The 13,418-nt window shown below is 39.3% G+C and overlaps 1 non-coding gene across 1 annotated transcript; it reads right to left on the bottom strand.

Moving 5' to 3' along the window:
• Positions 1–12,615: 12,615 nt before the first annotated feature.
• On the bottom strand, positions 12,616–12,722 carry LOC143578032 (small nucleolar RNA R71). Its single transcript, XR_013143204.1, has one exon. It is a non-coding gene; the product is annotated as a small nucleolar RNA R71 (small nucleolar RNA).
• Positions 12,723–13,418: the final 696 nt, after the last annotated feature.

Below are 13,418 nucleotides of genomic sequence, written 5' to 3'. Positions count from 1 at the left end.
ACCTGTAGACCTACTCCACATGGATCTCTTTGGTCCCATAAATGTTAGAAGTTTGGGTGGAACGTCTTATTGCTTAGTAGTGACTGATGACTACTCACGATACTCGTGGGTCTATTTTTTGAAGACTAAGGATGAGACAATGCATTTGGTGATTAATTTAATAGCCAAAGTGGAGAACATCATTGGAGGAAAAGTCAAATTCATCAGATGTGATAATGGCATAGAGTTCAAGAATTATCAAATGGAGATGTTTTATCTGCAGAAAGGGATGGAACATCAGTTCAGTGCACCATACACTCCACAACAGAATGGAGTAGCTGGGAGAAAGAATAAGACACTAAATGAAGGAGCCAGAACTATGCTGGCAGATGCTAAACTTCCAGTGGTGTTCTGGGCTGAGGGTATCACGATAGCCTGCTATATCCTTAATCGTGTCTAGATTGTTAAAGATTAAACAAAACATGTTATGAATTAATACACGGTCGAAAGGCTAATCTATCTTGTCTCGAACCTTTTGGTTCCCCTTGCTAAATATTAAAAACGAATTCAAAATTTGGTGAGAAAGCTGACGAAGGTATTCTCGTTGGCTACGGGGTTGGTTCTCCCAATAGAAGAGTCTTTAATCTATCAAGCAACAAGGTTGAGGTGGTCTATAACACTAATATTACAACTTACAAGTCACCAAAACCTATCATGTGACCAGATGAGGTTTTTAATTATGACAAACTGTTTAAGTCTTTTAATTTACCTTCTTATAAATTTACAGATATGGAAGAAAGGATGGCCACTCATATGCGAATTGATGAAGAAGAAGAAGAAGCCATCATGTATCACCCAAAGGTTGAAGATAAACGATTAGATGTGACTAGTGCTGTAGAAACACCAGCTGTCTCAAACGAAGATGAGTTCATAAATCCTTTTCACACTCAACATAATTCAAATGAACTCACTCCTAATCTGGGTGAAGACTTAGAAGTTGCTCCTGTCCAAACCACAAGAATCATCCTCTGGAGAATGTGATTGGTAATCCTTCTGATGGAGTGCGAACCAGAAGTAGCTTGGAAGAAAACACATGTGTGTATGTGAGCATCAAAGATACTGGTATTATGAATGAATGTTTGTATGCATGCTATATCAGTCAAATAGAACCAAAAAAACTATCAGATGGCTTTGAAGGATAACTCTTGGGTCGAAACCATGCAGGAAGAATTGGCTCAGTTTAATAAAATGGAGGTATAGCAGTTGGTTGAGAAACCACAAGATGTGCATGCTATCGGTACTAAGTGGGTATTCAAGTGAAAAAGAGATTATAAAGGTGTAATCTTCCGGAACAAGGCGAGACTGGTAGTCAAGGGATTTAATCAGCAAGAACTGATCGACTACAATGAGGTGTTGCTCCTGTGGCAAGGCTGGAGACAATTCGCCTTTTCTTGGCCTTCGTCGTTCACAAAGAAATGAAGGTGTTTTAGCTAGATGTTAAGAGTGCCTTTCTGAATGGTAAGGTCGATGAAGTGGTATATATCAAACAACCTCCAGGTTTTCCAGATCCAGACTTTCCAGATCATGTGTACAGACTTAGAAAAGCATTATATGGTCTACATCAAGCTCCATGGGCTTGGTATGCAACCTTATCTGATTACCTGCTGGAGAATGGTTTTGTGAGAGTAAAGATTGACAGCACGCTGTTTGTGAAGTGGAATGATAAGGATTTTCTTCTTGTTCAGGTCTATGTGGACGATATTATCTTCGGTGCATCAAAGATTTCTATGTATTAGGAATTTGAAGCGGTCATGAAGAGAAGACGGAATGTTTATTCATCAAACTAAATATGTTCACGATGTGCTCAAACGATTCAAGATGAAAGAAAGTACTCCATATGATACTCCAATCTGTGTCAACCACAAACTGGGTGTTGACTCTGACAGTGATGAAAATGTGGATCCAACTCAATATCGTGCAATAATAGACTCTTTAATGTATCTAATTGCTTCTAGACCTGACATTATGTTTGCAGTTTATGTTTGTGCACGTTTTCAGGCTAATCCAAAGGAGTCACACATGAAAGGCGTGAAGAGGATACTTCGGTATCTCAAAGGAAAACTTAAGTTGGGTCTCTAGTATCCAAAGGGAGGTGAACTGGATCTAGTGGCATACATCGATTCTGACTATGGAGGATGTAACCAGAATAAGAAGTCGACTACCGGTGGCAGTCAGTTTCTTGGAGGGAGATTAGTGTAGTGGCAATGCAAAAAAGCATACCTCAGTAGCAATATTCACTTGTGAAGCAGAGTATATGGCAGCATCAAACTGCTGCTCCCAGGTTTTGTGGATACAACAACAAATGCGAGATTACGGTCTAAATTTCACTCATACTTCTATTTGCATTGATAATACTGTTGCTAACTCAGTAACTAACAATCCCGTGAAGCATAGTAAAACTAAACATATTGACATTCGTCATCATTTTATAAGGGATTGTGCTGAGAAGAAATTAATAGTGCTTCAAAAGGTTGATTCTTTGGATAATTTTGCCGATCTTTTTACAAAAGCTTTTGACCGGTCTCGTTTTCAAAACCTTATTGAGTTAAATGGGATGATCAATCCCGAGTAACTGTGTCTTTGTTTTTGTTTTCTTTAAAAAAAACCACTTCACTCTTACTTAGAATTATGTCGGTTGCTCAAGTTTGAAGGACATATACTTGTATATGTTTGGTCCTATGATCTACTTGTAGATTGAATAGGTTAGCCACTCACCTGAAAATTGAAAGCATCTGGGGTGATTGTGATGTGTTTTATTTTAATTCCTTCGCTGAAAACTATGTCAGTAGCTCTAAGTTTGAGGAACACATATTTATAAGTGTTTGGTCCTGTTAACCAACTAGACATACAAGATGGCCATTTACCTAAGACCTAAGAAGTAACCAGGGTGATTGAATTTAAACTATTTTTCTGTTTTCTCTGGGAAATGATATAATCATTTAGTCTATAGCTTTTCAAGAAGCTTCAAAGTTGGTTTTTATATTGAAAATTGATCCAACCGTTGGAAAATGATAGGAAAATTGATTTTGTGTGCCTAACGAGTGAAGTTATTAAGCTTAAAAGGCTTTAGAACAGTCATTGATTGGCATGGTAGCTTTTCATAATGCGTAAAAGCAGAAGTGATACAAACTAATTCTGCTAGATTTACTGTGGAGGGTCATTTTGAAGAAATGTGCATGTCTCCACATATATCTCTCTGAATGATAGGCAGAAAAGTGATTACCCAGTCATACACGAGCCCGTTAGCGTCTTGATAACCAAAAATACTCTATTTCTGTTCTTTATTTGCAAAAAAAAAAAAAAACAACGTGTATTATGTAGTTGTTGCCTTCACTATTTAAAAGCTTGATGAAAGGCATGTAAAGTCGAATTTCGTGTAAAACTTAAGATCAAGCGCTAGTGGGTTGAAGTCAAATTGGGGTGATCTGGGGAAGCCAAATACTCCTTGAGAATAGATAGGAGGCATCACAAGTCCATAAGTGATGTCCATCTAAATTCGATGCTTAATTGAACCTAACTCGTATCACGTAAGCAATGATAATCATGCTAAGTCTCATATACCTGCTCTCAACCTGTTTCTCTATGCCATAATAATGCCGAACATGTCCCCGCCGTGTAGCTCAGTTGGTTAAGGAGGCGTAAGACTTGTAACAATAATAATGCCGAACATGAATCTTTGTGACAGCACCCTAATCAATATGATTCCATGTTCGGATCTTTTCATAAACGTATTGGTCGTTCTCAAAGACTGAAATTTCATCCCGCCAACTTTTATACTTTTCTTTTCAAACTGTTACCTTTTATTTCACGGGTTACTCGTTATTGATCCATGATTTTCAAAGGTTTATTTTACCCTAACTTTGCTATGGCGAAGTTATTTGGTGGGTGAAGTTAGCCTAACTTCGCCTCCGTGGTTTTGCTAAGAGTATAAAATCAGGACTTGGGTCAAATATGGTCAAACAACACTTCCAAAACCCTCGGCGAACTTAATCCACGAATCTATCCCATATCAAATATGTTTCTCGTTTTGTTAATAAGGTTCGTATTCTCATAAAATTCACAATTCCGTATAAGGTAGTGTTGATTCATCCCTTTTAGTGGGTTCATTATCGATGTTTATGAACGGTGGCTATATCTCTTTAATATTCCTTCGTTGTTAACATATTCGTGTTATCGTGGGTTTGTTGATCTTAATCGGACCCTGGTTAATCTGTGCTGGTGATTCGACTATCTTAGTTTGCAAAAAAAGGGAGCTGTAATTGATGGTGTGCTGCGTGTGGTAGTAAAATTATAACGGATGGAATGATTTGCTTTTGCACAAGATCGTGTTTTAAATTTATAAAAGTGATTTCTACAAAGACTAAACACACACAAAATAGGCAAGTGTACCTATCGTATATGTAGAATAGTATTGGTAAGAACCAAGTATCGATCCGTGGACACAAATGTTTCTAATGATAAATCGTTGTTTTACTTTAACCTGAGGTTTTAATCATTTTGGGGTTAATTTTTTTCAAACTTTTTATAAAATATAAATGCTTATATATATAATATAGGTGACCAAGACAAGAGATTCTAAATGAGTATTTCAATTACGTGAATGTTACCATCTAAGATCAAGAATCCATTCCATTTTAGCATTGATAATTAATATTCAAACATGTGGTAAACTTGCCGTAGCAATATATGATAGATAGCTCCTTAAGCCTTAAGTGAGCATCTTTGGCACTAGGGAGGTAACGTGCGCATTTTAAAGTCGACCCTTTCCTAATGTCATGCCACCTCCAAAATGTCAATTTAAGTTGGCAAGTAGTTTCGTAAAGTAGAAAGATTAGGATTGACTTCGATTTATCAAATACCAATTCTAACAACTTCGGGTGGTTGTAGTTTAGTTACACAACCTCCCCTTGGTTGATTTAAGTAGGTTATAGTTACACATTCCATTAACATATGATTTCTTTAACTAGCATGATATCCTAAGCAAAACCATTTTCGGATTACCAAGACTTAGAGAAATACATCATAACTTATCTCTCATTATTTCTAAGTACAATATAAGGATCCATGTTTCGATAATGTATCAAAGTATTTATATCTTTCAAGAACATGAATCGACATGAACGATTGCCAATAGAATTGACAACCACCAACTTTGATTTAGTGATTTAAAATGGTGAAACATTTCTCATCAAAAGATAATTGTAAAATAACCATGTACTTTACTTGACTACACCACATGTTTTAAATAATCATCAAGTAAAACAAACCTTCTTCATAGATTTTAGATGGTAAAAGGAGTTTAGCTCATAATGAGCATGATGATAAACATTAAGATGAATGATGATAACAAATACATGATTAAACTTGGAAAAATCTAACCATATGTGGATGAATCTCCCTTCTTAATGATGATGACGATGGTTTATGGTGATGACATCCAAGCCTTCAAACTCTTCACTAAATCTTCTATGTGAGTGTTAGTGTGTGTTTTTATAAGAGAAAACCGGATAGAATTCTTTTCAAGGCACACTTCTCAAATGACACAAGAGCCTCTAATTATAGGCTATTTGGAGATAGAAGCACGGCCCGTGCTTTATCAAGCACGGCCTTGTGTCTACGTGTCCCAGTTGCATGTTGTCAGATCGTACATGATGACTCACCACGACCCCGTGCTTCCTGAGGCACGGCCCCGTGCATTTTTATGAAATGTGCTAATTTTATTTTGTCGTTTCTAAAAGGTGACCACGGCCCCGTGGTTGAGAGGCACGGTCCCGTGCTTTTGTTCCCAGATTTTGTCTTGTCTTGTAGATTTTTGTCTTTTCTGGTGTTCAGAAGCATGGGGGCGTGTTTCTTGAGTCTTGGGGGGCGTGTTTTTTTGTTTTTCTTGTGTTTTATTTTGTTTTTCTTCGTCTTTTCGCTTGTTTCTTCGTTTGGGGCTTGGTTCCACCTGAAAATAAGTAGCCTTCTATGCAATGTTATTTGATAGAAATTGCAGTTTTTAGAGATTATTTGATGCCGAAAAGATGTATAATTTTATGTATATCAGTCATCCTGAGTTGTTCAGGGGCGAAACTACCTTAAAGGCGAAGTTATTTTAACTTCGCCTAGCCATTATCTTCGCGTCCTTTTGTATATTAGTTTATCTTCGCTGGATCTATAACTTCACCATTCACATGATAGGCGAAGTTACCAACTGTTTGCACTGTTTTCTAACGTGGATCGTTTTGAACTGTAGATATGGCTGAGGTTGCGGGTGCTGGTGGAACTGGTGGTGATGGTGGAGACGGAGATAAAAGGCAACTCTTTCCGGGTCGCAACATGTATGTAACTCTGGACCTGGATACTTGTGGAGCTGAGGATTACTCGGAGATTATTTTGTTTCTCATACACTCACGGATTTTTCATGCTATCTCTACTACTCTTCCTATCTCTCTTCCAAATATTGAAGATTTTTGGAGGACGGTAGAATATGGTTGTCTTGTGGAACCTCTAGTTGTGCGTGCAACTGTCAATGAGCATCTTGTGCAGTTTTCAGCTGATCAGATACGGGCAGCCTTGCGGTTTGGGTCTATTGCAGAAGATGATGGTCCTACTGAGTATCCAGCAACGTTTCGAAATGATGCCTTTCTTCGCATGGGTTACTCAGGTATTTTTGAAGACTCACAACGACGCAAAGGGTTTTTGCTTGATCAATCGTGTTTCTTTATGCATGTGTTGATAGTCTACATGTCTGGTCATAAAGCAGGTTCTGATGGTCTGGGGGCGATAATGCAATCTGCTATGACAGTGTTGACATACAATAAGCCGTTTAGCTTCGGTCAAATGGTGTTTTATGAGATCAATCGTCAACGGAGGGCAGTGGCTAGGGAACGGTTCTTGATGTATCCCAAATTTTTACAGATGACACTTAATCATGTTGCTCGAACATTCCACAACATCGTCGTATCTCGTTTATGGACATTGTAAACAAGAGGATTTTTACTCAGTGTCGGACATCGAGTGCACAAAGCAATGTTGAACGTCGTCCAAGACACACTGCTTTGTTTGGTTATCTTGTGAATCCTGCTTATGTTGCTCCGCCAGGTGATGGGTTTGCTGATCCTGGTCCGGCACTAGCTGATATTCCATAACCACCTCCTGTGGTTTAAGAGACTCCAGTTCAAGATGTTTCGGTTTAGGATGCACCAGTTATTGATCCTATTGTGTCTTCCGCCGAGGAAGTAGATCTTAATGCTGCCTTTGGGGGGCAAGGTTTTTCCGATATGTCTGCGGATGATACTTCTGAAGTTCAAGTTTCGTTAGTTGATGTGTCTGGGGTTCATGTTCCTTTGGTTGCTACTTCTGTGGGTCCATCAATTACCTCAGTTGACGATTTTGAGGAAACTTTGTCTGATTCATCCACAGATGATGCTGTTGAGGCACAGAGGGTTCTTGCCACTCAGGAAAAGATACAGGGGAAATGAAAGAAAGGTTCTAATGATGATAGTGAGTCTGATTATGAGGAGGAGTTGTATGCTCTAGTTCGAAGATCCAAGAAGGCTAGGGATGGTGAAAGTTCGCGGGCAGTTCACTTTGCTCCTTCACAGTTATCTAGTTTTCTACACTTGTACCTTCATCACCTGCCCCCTTGAGAGGGACTCCTGGTGTATCGACGGTGGCTTTGTCAGTACCGTCTATTATGCCTTCTACGGTAGTTGTGTCTACACAGGAAATTGTCTCTTTACCACCTCCTTTTCTTACTCCATCTGAGGTGGTTGGTATGTTTGTTGAGTCCCCATTGGTGGCTACTGTTGGGCCCTCAGTCTCAGTTTGTACTCTGGTTACTAAACCTACATCTGAGATTCTAGTAAGTTTGGGTATTCCACAACCATATGCTCAGGATATCTCTCACATGTCATTAGCAATTGATATTACCTTGTCGGATTCCGAGCGGATTGCGGCATTGGAACGTGTTGTTGCTGAGCAGTCGAGGATCAATGTTATTCAAACTCAGGCCATCCAACGACTTGTGGCTGAAAATCAACTTCAAACGGCTCTCCTAGGTGAACACGGTAAACTTTTTGATGCCTTAAATAAGTACTTAGCATCTCAGGGGGGGAGAAGTTGTAAGGGAGATGAGCTGAGATCGAAGAGAAGGGAGGACATAGATGACGATCCCAATGCATCGAAAGATGCAGGTGGTGATCTGCCAAGAACTTCACAATCTCTTGGGGCTTCCGCATCTTAGGGGGAGTCTACTACTCCGTCTGGCAGTGCAGGTAGTGAGACAATTTTTGTGGATGATGAGAACGATTTGGTAGAAAATGTGTTATCTTTCAGTGAGACTAAAAAGATTGGTGAACAGATTGAGATGGACAGTTGTTTAGAGGAAAGGGAGATACTGGATGATAGTGTTGAACATGATAGTCCTGGTGATGGTCAAGAACATGTGAGTCAAGATGATGTTGTATCGGGTGATTTTAGATGGGACGAACAACCTAGGTGGAAGGAAGAATGTGTTTATTGGTTTGTCAAGACAAAGAAACCAGTGGTACCTTCGATGTTCAAGAGGTGTTATAATATCAAAGGGTGTGCTGAATCGAAGAAGGGAATCATCTGTTGGCTTTATGATGATAAACTCAAGTTATTTGTGGTTATGAGATACGATGGGATCCAGTACTTTGAAAAGAAGCTGAGATCGTTCAAAACATTGCCTGAGTGTGAGGTGAAAGATTTGGCACGTCTGAGGTTGATAAATAGGAGTGATGATATGTTTGCTGGTTGGGTTGGAAAGATTGTGTGGAGTGAGGTGGTCAAAGAGAAAAAGTTTGTGTTGTTAAAGCATCAGAAGGGTAAATTGATTGAGGATACTGAAAGGGGGTTGCGAGCAGCTGGTAAGCCATGGATAGTCATGAAGTACAAACCAGTTCCATGTCTAACAGAGGCTCCAATGAAGATCATGCCTCAAGATGTGATGAAAGACTTGAAATGGTGGTATGTTGATTTCCAGACCGCTGAAGCTGTGATGGAAGATCAAGATGAACATGAGATCTTTAGGGTGTATGATCCTATGCATATGGTTAACCTGTCTCAAGCTGATTTGCAGGTACTAAATGAAAAAAAGATCTTTTATATTCCTGCTTGGGAAGATGAGGCTAAGAAGTATCAAAGGGTGGTCTCAGTTTGTGTGAGACATGGTGTGCATGCCTGAAGATCGTTGGTACGGCTTTTTGGATTACAAGATGAGACGAAGCTATAAGAGAAATGAAGATACTGCCAAGGGGGAGTCTGTTGGTGCATTGTGTCAATAGTTCATAAGTCTTTAGTTTATCATGTCCGTAATCGTTACATTGTATGTTATGTTTTGGTGAACTTTATGGTTTGTGTTTTGGTAGTAGTGAACTTAGCCCATAGGCGAAGTCAGGGACAACTTCGCCAAGTCTGTTTGGCGAAGTTTCCGTGGGTATTTAAACCTAACTTACGCCTTATTTTGTAAGCCTTTTAATAACTCGTACAGCCGTCGTGCTTATTGGTTATGAGCTCTGAGCAGCTAATAACAATTAAGTGTTTGCTTTACGTGCATGTTCTTATTACGTGTTCGTTTCGTTAACTCGTTCATACACTTGTAATCGTATACTTAGGGGATTCCGCACCCTCCGTGTATGAGATACTCTTGTGTAGATCCGGCTGGGAACCTACAATTGGTATCAGAGCGTTTACTCGTGATTGTCTGGTTCGGGATTATCACACGAGTGTTAAAACACTTCCGCTATACTTCTCGCGGAATCGTTTCACGTAAACCACCGTTCGTTCAGTCCATTCTTATACCGTATCATCCTCGCCGCACACCCTATTACCGTTAAAACTCAGGCCATCCAACGACTGGTGGCTGAAAATCAACTTCGACGGCTCTCCTGGGTGAACATGGTAAACTTTTTGATGCCTTAAAGAAGTACTTAGCATGTCAGGAGGAGAGTAGTTGCAAGGGATATGAGCTGAGATCGAAGAGAAGGGATGACTAATGTAACACAAAGTGTACACCTTTTAGCATCAAGTTATCCTCTTATTTTAGTAAAACTCCATGCAAATTCATTGTATTCAGTACTTAATTGAGTTATTTATGAATTTACAGGTCCGGGCACCTGCTCAACGAAGAAACGGCGAAAAAATGGCGCTTTTCGAACAAAAATCAAGAATCTGCAAAAAGTGCATGACCATGCTGACCAAACTGCACCATTATGCGCTTTTAGTGCACCACCATGCACCTTTATTGGAACCCGTGCACATCTAGTACTGTGCCAAAAGTGCATGACCATGCTAGGAAAGTGCATGACTATGCTGTGAAACTGCACCATCATGCACTTTATGTGCATGATGGTGCACCTTTAATGGAATCCGTGCACATCTACTATCGTGCCAAAAGTGAAACTGCACCATCATGCACTTTTTGTGCAACACCGTGCACTCCCGAGGGCATGAGCCCGTGCACTATCTGATGCCGAGGACAAGACACATCAAAATTTGAAAGTGCACTAGCTAGTGCCGGAAACGCACGACCATGCCCTTTTTGTGCATGACCATGCACCTTTTTGGAACCTGCAACTCTGAGCTGTCGAAAGTGAAAGTTTGACTTACCCAAAATAGTGCACGATCATGCACTTTGTCCAGAAGCTTATAAACACTTATTTTCACTTCATTTTGATGTGTGGAGCCTTGGGAATTCTCTCTAAAATCTTGAAAATTAGTTTATGTCTTCCTTGCGAGTTTGAAGGCTTCCACCATCCTCAAGATCCATCATTCCATTCTTCAATCCTTCTTTGATCTTAGTTTAATTTCCATTGTTCTTGAACATTATTTGTATTCTTATTTCTAGTTTGATTGTAGTTGTATTAAGCCTTATGGGCTAATTACTTTTGCTATCTAGACAATGTTGAAGCTTTTGCAAATGTGATATATTATCTATGCATGATTTTGGTAAAGTGGTTTTCTCAAGAATATGGTTGATTTTATAAATTGATATTGATGGTGTTCATGCTTGTATTAGTTACACACCATTGTTAGTTTTGCAAATGTTTAGGCATTCATGTTTGAAAACTATGTTCTAGATGTTTGTTTGTAAACTTTGAATTCTCATGTAATCATTGTTTACATTACTAAGTTAGGAATGACTAGTAAAAATTAACTTGGTTATATAATTATTGATGAGTATGAAACCCTACACTTAATATTGGAAAATTAATGAGTGTTGTTATGATTCTTAACTTGGTGATAACTTACTAGTTAAAGTTTCATAAGTTTATATCAATTTCTTGAATTTGGCTGCTTTAGTGTAATCTTAGGTGGTTAGAATGTTGTTCATGCTAGTTTTCCTTTGATTATGAGACTTTGTTTGACAAACAAGTTAGTCTATGTTTATCTCTTGATTGAAAACCCACCATGATGATTATTTTCTAGTATTTGGTTGCTTTATTGAAATCCAGTATTTATGTTTAGATTCATGATGTTTTGCCATATCATTGTTATTTTGTCATGTTAGTAGAGTGGATTCTTGTCTAGGTAGTTTGTTGGATTGATTGTGTTCTTGTGTTTTTACTTGCTTATTTTCATTGTATGCTATTTTAATTAGTTAAATATTCAAATCAAGATTTATTTGTTCGGTTGGTCATTTACAAAGATTTAGTACTAGAAAGTTGCCGTGTCCATGGATTGATACTCGGTTCTTACCGACACTTTATTACAAATGATAGGTACACTTGCCTTTCGTGTGTGGTTTAGTTGTAGGTGAAAACCTATTTTAAAACCCGATTTGTGTGGAACTTTTATTTAATTTTTTATATATATATTCACACACGTCAAGTTTTTGGCGCCGTTGCCGGGGACACGGTGATTTTTAAGGAACGATCCGAGTCTTTGATTAGCTTTGTTGATATTTTAGATCTATGTTATTTTATTTTATTTCATTTTATTCATCTTATCTTTATTCATTTTAGTTTAGTTTCTAGTTAGTTTTCGTGTCTTTGTTCGTTTTTCCGTTCCACGTTCTTCCGGGTGATGAATGTCCACCACGCCCGGTCCTGAGCTTGTTTCACCTCTTTTTGAGCCCGAGCGACATCTTCGAGAAGGTCTGAGAAGGAGAGCACGCGAGGTTGCCGAGGTTATTCAAAACGAAGAAGTGGAGGATACCGACACCCCCGAGGTAGAAGAAGAAGAGATGGCGGGCCCGAACGATCAAGGTCACATGGACGACTTTTTGCTACACCATCACTTGAAGGTTATGGTAGCAGCGTCACGCAGCCCAAGATTGCATTGAGTTTCGAGATCAAGTCGAGCATCATTCATATGGTTAAAAATTCTATTTCTTTTCATGGTCTCCAGAACGAGGAACCTCATGCTCACGTTTCACATTTCCTTTGATTATGTGCAACATTCAAAATTAATAATTGTTCTGATGATGCCGTGAGACTTATAATTTTTCCATTCTCACTTCGTGGGTCTGATCTGGAGTGGTTAGAGGCACTCCCTTCCGGTTCGATCACCACTTGGAATCAATTAGTTGAGCGGTTTCTTCTTCAATATTTCCCACCCGATAAAACAGCTAAATTCCGAGTAAACATCACTGGTTTTCGTGTTAATTATGACGAGTCACTTCATGCCACATGGGAGAGGTTCAAGGGCTTGTTGAGAAAATGCCCTCATCACGGTTTGAGTTGTGGTCTTCAAAGTCGTACATTCTTTGACGCTTTATTCGGGGCACAAAAGCATGTCATCGTTTAGGTTGCGGGAGGAGATTTCGGTAGGTGTACCCCAAATGAGGCGCTTGATATCTTGGAGAAAGCCTCTAAGAAGAGTTTCGTGTATAATCCGCCTCGTTGTATTCCTTCCTCTAAGGGTGTTCATCACGTTGATTCAAACACCCTTGTCTCCGCCCAGTTAGAAGCTTTTACTAAAATATTTGACCAAATGCAATCCGATCTTGTCAAATCTAGTTCTCGTTGTGGTGTGTGTGACGGAAAACACCAAACCAGTCAGTGCCAGCAGGCCATGGTAGTGGTGGATGTTGACTTTTTGTGGGCCGTCAAAACAATGCCTACAGTAACACCTACAATCCGGGATGGAGAAACCACCCCAATTTCAGTTGGAAAGATGGTGGCAGCAATCAAAATCAAATGCCACCGGGTTTTGACAGAAAGCCAAATGATCAAAGTCAAACCCAAAATCAATCTTACCAGCAAAAGCCTCAATTTCAAGGTTCCAGCAGTGGTAGTCAATCAGGTGGGGGGACTAGTATTAAAAGCCTTTTTTCCCAACTATTGGCTAAGACCGAGACCTCAAACAAATTGGCTGAGAAAAGGAACCTGAAAATTGATGAGACTCTCCAGAGGCACGATCTTGAGTTGAGG

This window comes from Bidens hawaiensis, unplaced genomic scaffold (assembly GCF_021521415.1).
Source record: "Bidens hawaiensis isolate Kalapana, Puna unplaced genomic scaffold, B.hawaiensis_p1.1 tig00028999_1, whole genome shotgun sequence".
Taxonomy (NCBI): domain Eukaryota; kingdom Viridiplantae; phylum Streptophyta; class Magnoliopsida; order Asterales; family Asteraceae; genus Bidens; species Bidens hawaiensis.
This window is presented reverse-complemented; position numbering and strand designations above follow the sequence as displayed.